This window comes from Acanthochromis polyacanthus, chromosome 20 (assembly GCF_021347895.1).
Source record: "Acanthochromis polyacanthus isolate Apoly-LR-REF ecotype Palm Island chromosome 20, KAUST_Apoly_ChrSc, whole genome shotgun sequence".
NCBI lineage: Eukaryota > Metazoa > Chordata > Actinopteri > Pomacentridae > Acanthochromis > Acanthochromis polyacanthus.
In genome coordinates this window covers 9,617,747-9,633,256 of record NC_067132.1, presented here as the reverse complement: position 1 = coordinate 9,633,256, position 15,510 = coordinate 9,617,747, and the positions used below count along the sequence as shown (strand labels likewise).

At 42.0% G+C, this 15,510-nt stretch overlaps 1 protein-coding gene and 1 non-coding gene across 3 annotated transcripts in view; one reads left to right on the top strand and one right to left on the bottom strand.

Annotated features, from left to right (window-relative positions):
- Positions 1–15,510, top strand: part of LOC110951091 (partitioning defective 3 homolog) — a 400,033-nt gene that overhangs the window by 79,348 nt on the left and 305,175 nt on the right. The gene's annotated exons all lie outside the window — the stretch shown is intronic.
- trnaw-cca (transfer RNA tryptophan (anticodon CCA)) lies at positions 13,223–13,294 on the bottom strand. Its single transcript has one exon. It is a non-coding gene; the product is annotated as a tRNA-Trp (tRNA).

The following is a 15,510-nucleotide window of genomic DNA, read 5'->3' as shown; positions in this document are numbered from 1 at the left end:
GCAGTCACTCTGTAAAGTATCTCACAGCAGGGGACACCAGACACACAAGCTCACCTAAAGTGTCCAGGAGTGTGTGCACATAAATCTGAGCATTCAGCCAGGATTTATGTTTCTATTCCATGGTCTGCTAAGTTGTATGTGTGTTTGTTTGTGATTGTACATTGGATGGATTGTCATATTTTCAACTCAGAAAGTTTTTGGACCGCTTCTGTTTCACTCAGTTTCTTCCTGAGTGATCAAAAGGGCCTCAGCAGACCCCTCTTCTTTTACGAGTAAATCCTGTTCATTGACTTTTCGAAGACACGGATGGGAGCACAAATCACTTTTATCAGTCACACAGATGGTTTACACATTAGTTCTTCAACTCATCCCTTCTACTGTAAGACTGGTTCTCCCTCCCTCTGCGAGGAAATCTCCACTCAGCGTACTTCAGAAAACTTCCCCACAACTACAGTACTTTAAAGCCCTAAGCCTTCTGCCGCTCCACTCCCACCATACACATCTTTGAAGCATCGCTCATTGGCAGTACTACACAGCTCTGAGAGCTTACGCATTGAAAGCCTAATGGCCCAGTGCTGGTTAACTTTCAGGCTTATACCCTCGATGATGAACTCAAGCAGCGATCACCACTGTCTCTCATCCCTGCTAAAACCTGTATTGTGCTGGTGAGGTTTAGAGATGAGGAGAGTCCGGATTGTCGATAGATAGAGGGAGAGAGAGGAAAGCTGGGAGGAGGACTTGCGAGAAACCTGTTAATAGGCGTTTAAGTCGCAGCTAAAAACTCTGGAATAATGAACTTTGTGGAGAAGAGACACACGTGCATACACAGTGTCGACCAGATTTAGAGAATCTTCAGGGTTGGATTTACCCTGTATAGCACCTACACAGTTTCAGTCAGGGTTATGTGAAGTCACGTAAGCCCTAACGACACTGAGTTGTGCTGCACTTTAGCTTCAGTCAGACACCCCTGACTGAGACTGAGTGGCATTAAGATGTAAAACATTTGGAGAACATCTCCATGTTGACACGAGCGCAAGACTTTCTAAAGCTGTTCTGATTAAGGGCAGTCATACAAATCCAACTTGACACAAAATACAGCTCTTGTCACACTATACAGATGTCTACTTTACTCTGATATCAAATGTGACAGCTGTTAAACTATAAAGTTGACACTGCGCTCCGGCTACATTGGTGATGGGGACGTGTTCTGTGACTTACCTGCGACTGTTAAACCTAATGGGGCTTGAGATGATGTTGGTGATGTAATGGCCTTCGCTAACAACGTGCTAACCTCCTTCCTCTTCTGTCTGTGATGCCACACATCAATGTGTAGATTTTAGAGGATCTGTTATTGTGTCTCTGGCTATGGTACATGTTCAGCAGAGAAATCAATGCTGTAAAATATGCAGCATTCTCACAAATATCAATAAAACCCAGGAGGAAACATACTATGTTGAATCACATCTCCTGACATAGTTAGAAATATATGTGAAGGGTGTATATTTATGGTCTTCGCTCCTGCAGCATCCAGCAAACCTGTGTATGTGCTGCTGTTTTATGACCATCCCTCCGTAAGCCCAGCTGACAGGCAGGCCTATTTACCAATCAGCCTGCCATCATGGTTTACAGCTGCTGATTTCACTGCTCCACTTCCCTGTGGCCCTCAGTTTTCTAGATGACTCCTTTGTCCAAAAGAGGAAACATTATGGTATTTCTTTGTGTGTGTGTGTGTGTGTGTGTGTGTGTGTGTGTGTGTGTGTGTGTGTGTGTGTGTGTGTGTGTGTGTGTGTGTGTGTGTGTGTGTCTTTCAACGAGAGAAGTTGGGACTTAAATTTACTTGAGGAGTAGCAGTTTTCTGCCCGGGGCGGCTGAGTTTTATTGCCTCCATGAGAGGGGCTTATTGGAGGGCTTTTTTGTGTGAGGGTGAATTTTACAGCTGATTGCGTGTATTGAAGTAATCGTAAAACTAAGTAGACGAGACCTGTCTTTATGGTGTCAGTGGTGGCCTGTTTTACCCAGAAATAGAACTGCAGTATGTCAGTGTGTATGTGACTGGGGCCTCACAGAAGCTAGTCAAGACTCTCTGGTGTGAAACAGTAGCTCAGGTTCCCTCTAAATTTAGTGTCTCCTTCCAGAGTAACAGTGCAATGCGCTTGTTGAATAAAACACAGACGTGTGGATTTGTTTAGTGTCATTGCGGTGTGTATATCACCACAACCATAAATGCCAGAAGTGCTGTGCTCGCTCAGTTTGTGAATTTTTAAATGCGTTTCTTTTTATTTCCATAAATGTTCAAAGAGTAGGGGAAAAGGGTGAATACCGACTTTCTAAATACTAGCGTGCTCTAATTTATATTTATGCTCTTCATTTGTGAGACTGAATCACATCTAATTGGCAGTTATTAAAAATCATTGTGACATTAAAGACAATCTGTGGAGTTTTAGACCATTAGTGATTCTATTAAACGCTGTGTTTATAAGTACAAGGACACTGGTTTTTGTTGGTGTCTCTTGCTAAAGGGTGCAAGATGAATGTGTGCAAGAGCATGCAAGTCGGAAAAAAAAGAAACCAGATACACATATATAGAATTCATTGCATATTATATTTTCAAATGAGAGTTATCAACATGTTATACAGTCGTTATGATTTGCACTACCTGTTGACTAAACTCTACAAAGCACGTTACCATGAGATCTGTAAACAGTGAAGGCCATAACATGTGGTTCATGCACTCATTGAACTATTCAATGACCTCTCATGTCTTGTGGATGGGGACATTTTCATCCCGGAACTAACTGTCTGAAATGAAACTTTTATAAGCTTCTTTCTCACTCACACTGAATTGTGCAGCTTGAGAGACAAGAACAGCAAGGAAACAATTCGTTGGGAACATGTTGCCCACACCCGGTGGTTTTCTCAGTAACCATGGAATGCTACAAGTCTGTAGTCTTCAAGGTGCAATGTGTATGAGGGCGGTTTAAGAAGAAGATGTGTTTAAAACATGTTGGGGTCCAGTTTTTTCAATGTTGTAACAATCCTCTGTTCTGCACTCTCTGGCATTTCACTGCTTTTGTGTAACAGTAAACACAAACTGATTGTTATATGAAGACAGAAACATTGTAAATAGTGGAGTACAGCTGCAATTCAGAATGAAAAACATCATGTATTTGCCTTTTTAAAAAAATGGATGCAGATCATCTCAATTCCAGCATCAATGAAAATTATGCAAGAGAAAGTAAGGGTCAGTGTCCTACCTCATTTATTCGTTCACTCTTTTGTTTTTATCTCTACACAACCACACCGGAGCCTTTGGTACAAAGTGTCTGTTTCATCTTCCCCAGAAATCTGTTGTTCTTTGTCTCTCTCCGTGTCTCTCAGGCAGATTACAGTGCAGCACTGTGTATATGTCCAGAGGTTGTTGATGAGGTTATGGTCAGTGTATTAGCATAGAGCTGAACGGGGAATACTCCACACCTCATCTCTCTGCCCACACAGCCACTGATAGGAGGCTCATTATGCATCAAATGGCCGTAAATGGCCCTCAGACTGCTTGTCTTATCTGGATGAGCAGCTTTCCTCAGGCTCTGTGTAATCTGAGTGCGTGTGCTTTACAGTAGTGAGTCGAATGTCTGCATGTGGTCAATATATGCACACTTATCTATGTGTTTCATACTTAGATTTTCTATGTGCATGTGTTTTTTATGTCCTTATGGTACCTGTACTCCATGGCCAACGTTTGTTTGTCTGCATAATTCATGCATTTTTGTATTTCTGTATGTTTGTGCATGCATGAGTCGATGCTTGTTTACCAGACTGCTTACTTGCCGCCCTGCATATCTAACCTCCCCTCCCCACTCTCCTCCATTAGCTCATGCTTCTGATAGAGAGCTGCGATAACACACGCTATCACATCAAACAAGCTGAGAAGGGGGCTTGGAGCGAGAACTCCATCCTTCCTTCCACTCCTCTCTCTCATCCTTCTTTCCGTCCATCCCCATGTTAAACCAATTAACAGTAATTACCGGGCCACCCCAGGCGCAGCTTCTTTCTGCTGGCTCCGCTGTTTTGTCCTCATCACCACGCCGACATGAAGTTAGGCTCCGAGACGTGTCGGGAAGCAGGTCATTACCGTTTATTAGCTAAGGGAGGTTGATTTCCCTTGATGGTCCCTGTAGGAGGCTGGTAAAGTTTGACTGTTTGGTCATACAGCTGACTTCACACATCGGTTGACTTTTAGTGGTATTGTTGTGGTGTTACTGTCACTTAAGGAACAAGTGAGAAGAGTTTTCAGAAGCTGTGGATAATACAGCCTCATTTGTTATATTGTTACATAAGGTCAAGTGCACTGGTACAGTTTAGGACAACTTTGCAGCTTGTTTTCACCCACATTGTACTTACCTCAGGGTCTTTCCTTGCCTTTCCTTAAATGCTTACTACATTCTTAGGAGAAACAGCTTCCAAAGGAATATACACATAATTTAAAGCTTATCTGCCTGTGTCTATTTTCCTTCAGCAATTTGGAATGCATACACTATTTAAAATGTAAACTTCACAGGTGTCCAATGTTTAGAAATTCATTGCTGTCTTCCTAAAATTTGCCTCAAGTCCCTCTCCAGTCATACATGAAACCCCTGTAAGGCCTTCTGTGTATCAGCGTTAGATAATTAGAATGAGAAAACATGTTACTTTCAAAAATGAAATAAAGTTTATTTCAAATGAAAATGCAGTTTAGTTCCAACCCTCCCCACTCGCTGCAGCTCAAGCACTTCAACTCATCTAGGACTCAGAATGGTAAGTTGTAATGTCTGAGTCATTCAGCCCTACATGTGTGAAGCCCTGAAAGTGTGAATCTGTGTGTTATTGTGACTGTCATTGGTACACTGATGCTTGAAGGTGCAAATGCTCAGTCATGGCGCTGCCTAATTATTTCGCTCATGATGTGTTTTCTAGCACGTAAAAAACACCATATGGACGTGTTAACAGGGTAAAAAACAGGATTTTTGCCAGAGGGTGTCTTTAAGGAATGGATGAATGGATGTGATAAGTAACTGTGTGAGGCAGCAATCTGTCTCTTCCTATCTCTGTGAAGTGATTGACAGTAACCAGACTCTAATGTAATGCACACAATGATATGAAAATACTCATCTCAGCACACTGAGATAATGACAAAACAGGCCAAATGCAAGCTTGATAGTTGTTTTGATGGATTGTCTTGCAGTGTGGAAGTTGTTTTTCATACAGTACAGGAATGAATGGAAGTTAATGGCTTCCTTCTCAGGGGCGGAAAATGAGTCCTGATATTTCCATCAATGCTGAAACTCTTCAGACTCTAGACGTCAAATGTCTGACTTTGTTTAGACTACTCTGGGCAAAACTAGACTGTCGTGCTGTCTGTGTTTATCATTGCTTTCAGAAAAAGCTTGCAATTATGATAGCTGCAAATCAGGCATTTCAAAGTGTTTTTTTTCTGTGAGAGAAAGTCATAAATATCACTTGCTGTGGAATTCAAGTGTGAAGATATGAAAACAGCCTACCGGACTGATAAGTTAGAATAAAGACATGATGCCATTGTCACTGTATGAGTTGTTATATATGATTTCAGACTGTAACATGCAAAACTAACAGCTAATCTTTATTTGCTCTGAAAATACCGTAATTCTAGTCTAGCCGCGCTAGACAACCCACGGCAACGAATTTAATTCTCTGCCAGGGTGGGTCTAGTTACCCTCCATAAGGCTCGAGGCTGGATGCTCCCAAAACTGGCCGATGAATCACCATGAAGTGTAGAGTCAGAAGGCGGGCGTAACTAAGTGACGACAGAGGCGTGACGATTCTGACAAAAACAACCGGAAACAACTAGCCTAGCCACGCTAGACAACCCACGGCAACGAATTTAATTCTCTGCCAGGGTCGACAACAAAAACGACAACAGTCGTTGAGCTCCATTAGCACCGACTCTGAATAATCTTTCTGTTAACATGTCTGTAATATACTTGAGCTTCACCCATTGACTGTATAAATAAGGCTTCACCGAACTCCCACATCCTCTGATTTCCGGCGCTCTAGGAGCCTATTCGTTGCGCTGATTGGTTGTATACCTACCCAATTGCTGCAGAGTGATTTGATAGACAACCTTTTAGCCCGCCTCCCTCCCTGTCGAGAGTTCCTAGACCCTTGTGCCGTCAGAAACATGGGTGTAGCATGGCTAGGCTACCATAATTCCACTTTCACATTTACAATCAGCATTTGGTTGAGGCATTCTTCATATATATTTTTATTTATTTACAACATCGTTTTGATCCATCTTCAGAAGAAGAGAGGTCCAAACACAGAATAAATATGTATCTCGAATGTAAAAACTGATGTTCTGGCCACTGGAAGAGATGCTGAATTTCTTCCTTGAGATGTATAAATTTTAGTGTCTGCTGCACTCATTATGCAGCGCTGATGAGTGAAGATTTTCTATCACATTTAGGAACAATTTGATGACATTTCATAGCAACACAAGTAGTCGGCAGTAAAAATTCAAATGAGCCATTTTGTGCTGTGAGACACAATCAATCGGTCACAGATCACACATTATCCCAACAATGAGACACAATCAATCATGCTTAGCAATTTGCCTAACCAGTAATCACAGTATATGCTGATTCCTGAAGTTTACTTGAATACAAATGAGTCTCACCCCTCCCTCTTCTTTATCAAACGCACACACACACACAAACCCTCCTGATTAATGAAGGTGGTGTTAGACTGTGGTGGTTTTGAAACTGAAGGTGAGGAGTGCAGGAGGTCACAGCCCTGCCGCTTCCCCTGGTGATAAATCCAGCGATGGACTCGGTCGACTTCTTTTATTTACTAACCTCCAGTTGACACATGACACATGATCATGAGAATACATACACACACATATAAACACACAGACACACCCTCACGCCCTCCTGCGTCTGAGAGGCCATGAGCTCATCGTGTGAGAAATCCCCCACTTCCCAGCGTGGTATGGGCACCTCGTTCCTGAATAATTTAAGGCCCTTTTATATTGGGAGTCTTGATGTTGGTGAATGATGCCCCTCTGCAATTATGTCAGCTTCAATAATAGATGAGCAGCAGAGCGGGTGTTGATGCCCATTCACCAGTTTGGCAAGGAGGGCTGGCATGGTAACACGATCTGGTCCATGTCAGAGGGAAAAAGGCACTTTTCACATTGGTTTCATAAAGAGACCGGGGACTTGGTGTTGTGCATGTGTGTGTACATGGACAAGTGTGTCTTTAGTGCCTGTATATATGTGGTAATTTCAACTCTCACCTGTCCAGATGAAGGCACACACATACATACACACACTCATGTGCCTGACCTGTTTTTGCATGTATGTTTTTGTGTGTGTGCTTTCGTCTGTAGATCTCGGTGTGTCTGGTTGGTATGCTCTTTTTTTTTTCAAGGAAATCCATCTGTCTAGTAGTTGGTCAGCCTTCTCTGTCTTTGTTCTCCTCTTTCATGCACACACAGAGTCAGCCTCAGGTTGAGGTTCAGCTTGCGTCTCACAGCTGCAGGTGGCTCAGAGGTCTTATGGCTGCAGGGCTGGAGGGGCGCACTGACCTGTGAAAACCTTCAGCTCCAGACCGCTCGCTCTAGTCTCTGGTTAATTCAATAAAGGCCATTCAGACAGACTGTGGCCAACATCTGTGTGCGCTCACGCATCGTAGTGGCCCCACTTGGAGCCACTGAGGCCGCGATTTATACTCAGTTACCGCTTCACTTAAGTTTTGGGCCTGAACAAGCAGCCATTTAGTGACCCACAATGCTGCAGAGGGACATTACTCTCGGGGTTTAACTGTGGCCAAGTGCTACAGTATTTCTTGTGTTCATTTGGAATATTTTTGTACTAGGGCTCCAAATATATTCTATTTTCAGCAAATCTGTCAATTATTCCTCTGAAAGCAACATGTCAGAACTGTGAAAAGAGCCTATCACAAGCTGTGAGAGCCCAGTGTGATTTTATCCCACCCACTGCTTCAAACATAAAGATAGTCAATTCACAATCAAATAAACCAGAGAAAGGCAGCAAACCATTACTTCAGTAAAACTTTGCTTTTTCCTTTATAGTTTTTTTTTTTTTAAAATTTCCATTTGACTTACATCACAAAATTGCACACTGATCAGTTTAAAGAAGCTAAATCCCAAATTTTTGAACCTGTGTTTTGCACAAGGGAATATAAACATGATGAAATGGACTGTGACCATGTAGAAGTCAGACTGCCACTGTGCATAGATGCAGAGTTCTACAGGTAATGTATCTGAGATCCAAAGCACCATGTTGCTCATCCACCTGTCTCTCAGCTTCATTGTGTCATCTGTCTGACAACAGAAAAGATGGCAGAAAGGAAAAAAAAACAGGATGTCTTTGTCTGGAGATGCAGGGGATGGATGGGGTGGGGGAGCAGGGTGGAGAACAAGGAGAGGAGGAGGTGTGTGAGGTGAAAGGGGGCAGGAGGAGGTATTGAGTTACCTCCCTCCCCCTTTGCTCCTTATGCTGTCTCCTGGTTTTATCAGTCCTCTGCACCTCCAAATTAAATTTGTCCAGAGATGGGGTGAATAGTGGGGAGTGGGTGGATGGGGTAAGTGGAGGGAGTCCAGCCTGCTTTGCTTCATCAGAGCAACAGGGGCTCCTGAAGAGCTGAGCTGGCCACTGATGATGACAGACCAGATGCAATCAGAGACTGGGCCAGGGCTTGAGCAAACCTGTGAGTGTGTGTGAGTGTGTGTGTGAGAGAGAGAGAGGAGGGGGTGAAAGGAGAAGCCTAACATAGAGATAAACATAGTGCAGCATCAGTGGGGCCCTCAGGCTGGACCAAGTGCACACTTCCTGTCTGCTCCATGTGTTCACTCACAGAGAATTGATTCATCTCTCCTGTGCAAGTTGACCCATCAAGAGGAGCCTGTTGGACTGCAGCTTCCTGACTCAGTGCAAACTGCAGCGTCTGTCAGAGCAGCGGATGGACAACAGATGAAAGCAAAAACATCCTCTCAGGAAACTTTGAATGAAGGCACTCAAGTCACAACTGACAAGCTCCCTCAATCCCCTTAGTGCTCAGAAACTATGGAGAAGATTACAGTAACAACCCCTCCAAACATCCTCCGTGCATCTATTCTTAGTCTGCACATATAGATTGCAGTTGCAGAATTCAACCTCCGTCCATTCATCCATTGCTGGTATCGTTATGAAGATCATTATAAAGTGCTCTGTGTTTTATAGATTAGAAATGATGGATTAGTTGATAAATCAAATATTTAAATAACAGAACATTAGCAGCAATTTTAATGGCTAGCTTATATTTTGCATTTCTTTGAGTAAAGGTGGCAGACATTCTCTGGGTTTGAACTAGTGGACGCTAGGGGCAAACAGTTATTTTAATGGTTGATTAATCTGTTGTTTGGTCTATGGTAAAAATAAAAAGCTTAATAACATCAACTTGGGATCTGACAAAATTGTGATGGAATGTTTGACTATTTATTTATCCAACCACAACCAAAAAATGGTCTTAATCCTACCAGCAACAATAAAATTAAAGAGAAGAGAGAAGACAGGACAAATCAAATTAAAGCAACTCCAAGTCTATTGTAACTCTTAATTGTCCTTTGTAATATAACTATCCATTTCTGACTATTTTTTCATATCCCTGCCTTGTTCTTTTGAGGATGCAGTGTACCAAAAATAATATGACTGTGGTGTCTGAATTTAAATATACACTGACACATATCACGTGGTTACATTTTTTCACACATGTAATAAGTATAGTTAGCAGGTACACACTTTCTCCAGCACTTCACCCCACACCAGAAATGGAAATTCTCTCCCCTAACTGAAACCTTATTATCTGCTTCTTCATGTCACACCAGTAAAGTGTTAAAGTCACTGTAATGTATTCATGCAAACATTCGTCATTATCAGTGTCTGACCTCAGCTTGTAATGCCTTCTTTTCCCCCAACATGTGTGCAAAAGTTCTTTCAAGTTCCATCGGTAGAAGAAATTCCCCACAGAAAATGATTCACCCTGTATGTGTAGCACCATTACCCAAACACATTTAGTTTTTAGCATCCTCCTGTGAAGAGGCTCCGTCAGCTTTAGTGGGCTGCTGGGGAGCTCTATTGTTTGTGGTCTTTTGGCACCATCTCGTCAGGCAATCGCTGTGTGAATACTGGGAGTTTTGCTTGGCATTTTGTTTTGTTTGCTTTTTTTTGTTTTGTTTGCTCAGACGTCTTAGTGAAAAGGTCGATTCCCTGTAGGGCCCACTGTGAAAAAAATAACCACACCGATTGAACTCTGCATCTGACAGCTACAAGTACCGTGGCTCCAATTTCTATTGTCGTACATAGTGTAAAAGCAGACAAGAAGCTTTTGTGGGATGTGAATCCTTCAGCATAAAGGTTACTCTTAATTGACTGAGCATCTATGAGCCCTTTGGCAGTTTCAAAGCATTCTGCCGGCTGTTGAGATAAGAGGCAATGTTAGCGGCTTTGAGATATGCAGTGTGTTGGTACAAAGAGTTATAATGAGCTGCTGGTATGCAAACACACGGCCTGCTGCACACACACAGAGATGCAGTAGTAAACAAAAATGCAGCAAAATACACACACACACACACACACACACACACACACACACACACACACACACACACACACACACACACACACACACACACACACACAGACACGGTGACGCAGACACACGCCTACACAACAAAGCACACACTCACACATATATTCCCTGATTGGCCTTCCATTGGTCCTTGGTGATGAATGGAACGAGAGGCCCAGAGTGCGAGGCCTGGTCTGGCTGGCTGATAGAGCCATTGATTCTGGCTCTAACACACACACACACACATATGCACATGCACACACACACTCATTGTCTATCTATGATTTGACAATGCTTCTTTTCAGACCTCTTAATCGGCCTGACATTGACTAATTGAATTCATTAACCGTCCAGCCGCGGGCCGCTCATTGTGCTCCCAGTTATTTACAGGTCCATTTGAAAAGCAACAATACAGAGGAAATGTCAGGTTATAGTTGGAATGACATTATATGAAAGCGCCGACTGTGTGTGTCTACATCTGCGTGTGTGCTCACATTTAAGTGTTACATTTTAAATACACACATGTCCTGTTTAATAGCCATGAATGATTTAGTACACAGCCTAAAAGGAGTGAAGGAAAGCCCCCATTTGCTTCAACTGACTTTGTTTTATGGGTAGACGATGACAAAGAAAATGAATAACAACCTAGTTAACGTTTGGTGTGTGCGTGTGCGTGCTGAATTGTGTATCCATGTCAGGTAGGGTTAACTAGGCTATAGGAGGAGGAGAACTCTAGGGACGGTTTTTATTCCAAGCCAAATAAAATCCTACATCAAGCATGGTTTCAAGCTATCCCTAAGGCCCACTTAAGAAAATATCAACGCCCCATATTCCAGATCCAGGGAGTTTTCAATTCTGGGAACGACTCTCCCTTTCCTCTCTCCTGTTTTTCCACAGACAAACTATTTGGACATGTCATGAAATATGCTTTTCTTACTCTCTCGTTAGTTAGCTGTGATTTATTGAATTAATTTTTGAAGTGTAGCATTTTGGAATAACATATTTGGGCATGGCTGAGTAGTATTTCAGTGGAATGGTGTGGATTTAGTTTCCCTGCCTTGTCATGTGTTTTTCTAACGGCCTCACTTTGGTTTACACACTGACCAACAACAGTGCTTCTTTTGCCAGTTGTCAGACTGTGGGTGTTTAAGTCAATCAAAGGCCAGTGTTACAGCAAATTGATTACTTTAGTTTAATTACAACACGATTTTTATTCATTCAACTCTTGATTTAATTCCATCATGTTATGTTTGCAGAGCACACTTACCGTATTTGTGTGTTCTGTCTCTGTCTCTCACTCCTCCTAACATACCAAGTGTTTGAGAGTGTGTCCTGCCCATGTCACAGCCCGAAGCTTAATTTAGACTTCCCAGTGATGCTGCTCTGTTCAGAGCACGTCACGCTTGTTTGACAGGGCAGCAGTGAAAGGGGCCCAGGTGTGTGAATGAGCTCTATCCACACTCTAGTAATGGCTTTTAGTGCCAGATACACACACTCCCTATCACACACATGCATGCACGCACGCACGCACGCACGCACGCACGCACGCACGCACGCACGCACGCACGCACACAGTCGCCTATGTATAAACCTGAACCCTAAGAAGACAAAACAGACAGTTCAGCTAACTCCCTTGTATTTCTTTACGTGTTTTAAACAAATTTACTTAGAGTGCGCTGCAGGGAAGGTTTCAGTGGCCCAGAGGTTAAATGGTTAACATGCTGGATGTGATCACCCCAGGGTCAGGCTGGAGAAGAACTTGTCTCTAAAATGTGGGTGCTGAGGAAACGTAAGACTAACAGGGGACAAAAGGAGGAGGCACAAAGAGAGTGACTCTCATGTTTCCCTGAATGTGAAATAATTGTGTACTTAGTGTCCCCCAAAAGATTTGCTTCATGGGAAAAGAAAGGGATGAAAAATATAAGTAGGTGCAGACTTGAAGTGGAGGATAACAAGGCAGGTCCAAAGGCACATACATTTTGTCAGGGCCAATTAGCTGTGGGAATGTGAGCCCAGCTCAGGGTTGTGAAACCTGCCTCTCAGTGTCTCCTTGGAAATGTTCAGCGGAAACCCTGTCCATACAAAGGATTTCAGAGGTTAGGTGTTGTAACTGAATCACCCGTCTATGCGTAGGACATTTGCCTAAAAAAGCAGTTTAGATGGTGGATTCAGGCTGCTCTGGACAGTTGTATCCATCTGTTAGTAGGATCACAGGACAGTAGACACCTTGCTGCCTGGTAGGTACGACTGTGAAAATGATTATCACATTAAGACACACAAAAGAGTCCTGTGTCACAGACAAAAACATGGAAGAGAAAAATGCAGACATTTGTTCTTTCATAGGAAATTATTTCAATGAGACCTGATGCTGTAGTATTATTTTGCTCATGAGTGACAGACGTGAAATTAATGGATAGATTTAAGCTGTTAAACACAAGGCCTCTCAGATTTCTTTGGTGGAACTTTTTATTCCTGCTGTAATAACTCTTTGAACATTTCAGCATGAGACAGGTGTTTGGTAAGAAGTTTATTTGTTGCTAACAATTGTGGAGCTTTTGTAAGTTGTGACAAAGAAAAGCTCTGACCCTGACGTGATTTGAACACGCAACCTTCTGATCTGGAGTCAGACGCGCTACCGTTGCGCCACAAGGTCCTCGTTTTATGAGCTTTAAACCATACCTCCTGAGTGTTGTTCCATGGAAACTACAACAGTTACAGAGTGAGGATGTAGAGGCAAAAGAGGAGCCAACAAGGCTTTCAGTGCACATTTCAAAAAGAAAGAGAAAAACAGTGTAGCCATATGATTTCTTGTTTTAAAAAAATGAGACTAGTGGTGGAGCTCAACATTTTATAAATCCACAGCAGTTCAAAGAAGTAAACTCTAATTAATGCATGAGAACTGTACGGCATTTCCCCAATATATAAAGCCAAAATAACTACATTAAAGATGCAACTTCTTCACCATGTGTTGCTAGTTAAGAGACCTGAGGCTCAGTTTAAGAATGGCCCCCATCTAGGCCTCTACCCCAAAATCCTGTTCTTATACAACCAATCTGCATTCTCAGTTTTTGAAAGAAAAATATTTTCTGTGGCATAGTAGAAAGGGTTTCCAGGCTGAAGTAGCCACTAAGATGACATAAGCAGGTGAAAGAGGAGGTTGTGTAAGTCAGACACAAGATATAGAACCAGAAGACTCTGGTTCATATCCTGTCTGGGGCTATTTTTCTAAGAAATAAATTTAGTTTTCACATGTTGTTAAAATGAAAATGTGTTTAAGTTTAGGAAAAAAAAGCATTGTTCTCATTAAAATATGACCACCGCATAACATGTTTAAAGCTTAAGTTTAAGTTAAGCTTCAGCTAAAGTTTCTGGGGTGATGAATGCCATCCTGTTTAATATACGATTGTTTGGCTGACAAACAAAAGTAACTCAGCTGAAAAAGCCTTCCCCTGTCAGACGTAAATGAAAATGCAGTGTAGTTATGCAGAAATGTCATTTTTGTCAGGACTCCATTGAAATACTCTGCACAGCCTTTGGTGTCATTTTTGAATGTTCAGAGTTATGCGATACACCTCTAAAAACCTTCATCAGGCACCGTGACCCTGTAGCCAAGTGTTCGCTGCTGGTGTGTTGGTGAACTTGGTGAACTAGAACAACTAGAAGTTTGCCTTGTAAAATGTGGTTAATGTTGTGAAATAGTATATTTTAACCTATGCTCTTCCCATACTTAATAGTTTGCTTATTTTCATGTAGTTTTATTGCCAAAGCTAAGAAAAGAAATAGAATCATCCAACTAGATAGATAGATAGATAGATAGATAGATAGATAGATAGATAGATAGATAGATAGATAGATAGATAGATAGATAGATAGATAGATCGATATTAGACATGTATATAGATATCTATATAGATATATAGTTAGATAGATATGGCAATAGGTAATGCATTGAGAATTGACAGCTCTTATTTTGCGAAATCTCACCAAACTGCAATGAAACAAGTGTTGAAGAAATGCAACCAATTGTACAGAAATTTTGAAAGCACTCACATTAGTCTTTATTCTAAATTTTGCCAGGAACCACATTGTTTGCTGTACTTGAATGTAGCATTTCCTTTCATTCTTTCTTTTTGGTTCTCCTGTCATTTAAGCCTTGTCTTCCTCCATTTTCTAAAATATCTTGTTTTTGGCGTGCAGCTACGAGTCCTCTCTTTTTCTCTATTTCCTTCTCCCTTTCTCCTATTATTTCTTTTCTCTTTGCCTCATTGCTATTTTAATCTTGTATAAGTGCCTCAGTGTTTTTCTCATCATCATGCTGCAGGACAGTGGAGCATGTCTGCGGTCTGCTATTCCATAAACCCTTACAGGCCAAGTACCATATTTGGCTGCTTCTTCATTCTAGCACACGTGCACAGAACATTATGATGTGTTAAATACATTCAGCAGCTGTTTAACTATTGCTGCTTACTGCTGTGTGTACTGAGAGTTCAAGTGAAGCGGTTGAGAAGCGAGCCATAGCAAGTTGTTGAATTGCCACTATAAGAGCCTGATATTGCTTCAAGGCAAGAGATGAATATGTATTTAAAAAAAGATTAGTATACATATTCATTCAGATACACACACACACACACACAGGCATGCACACACTCAAACATCCATCAAAAACACTGTGGCCTTCAATTGTGTCCTGATGCAAACTACCACATCATAGGTAAACAGTCCATTCCAGCAGTAACCTCTCTCTATATAACAAATGGCTGGTCGCTGAAGGAGAGCTCGTATAAATACCTATTAGACGACCCAATTGTCTTACTGCCAGCTTAGGGATGGCGCCCTGGCTCACTAAATTGAGCCCTGAGTGGCATTCAT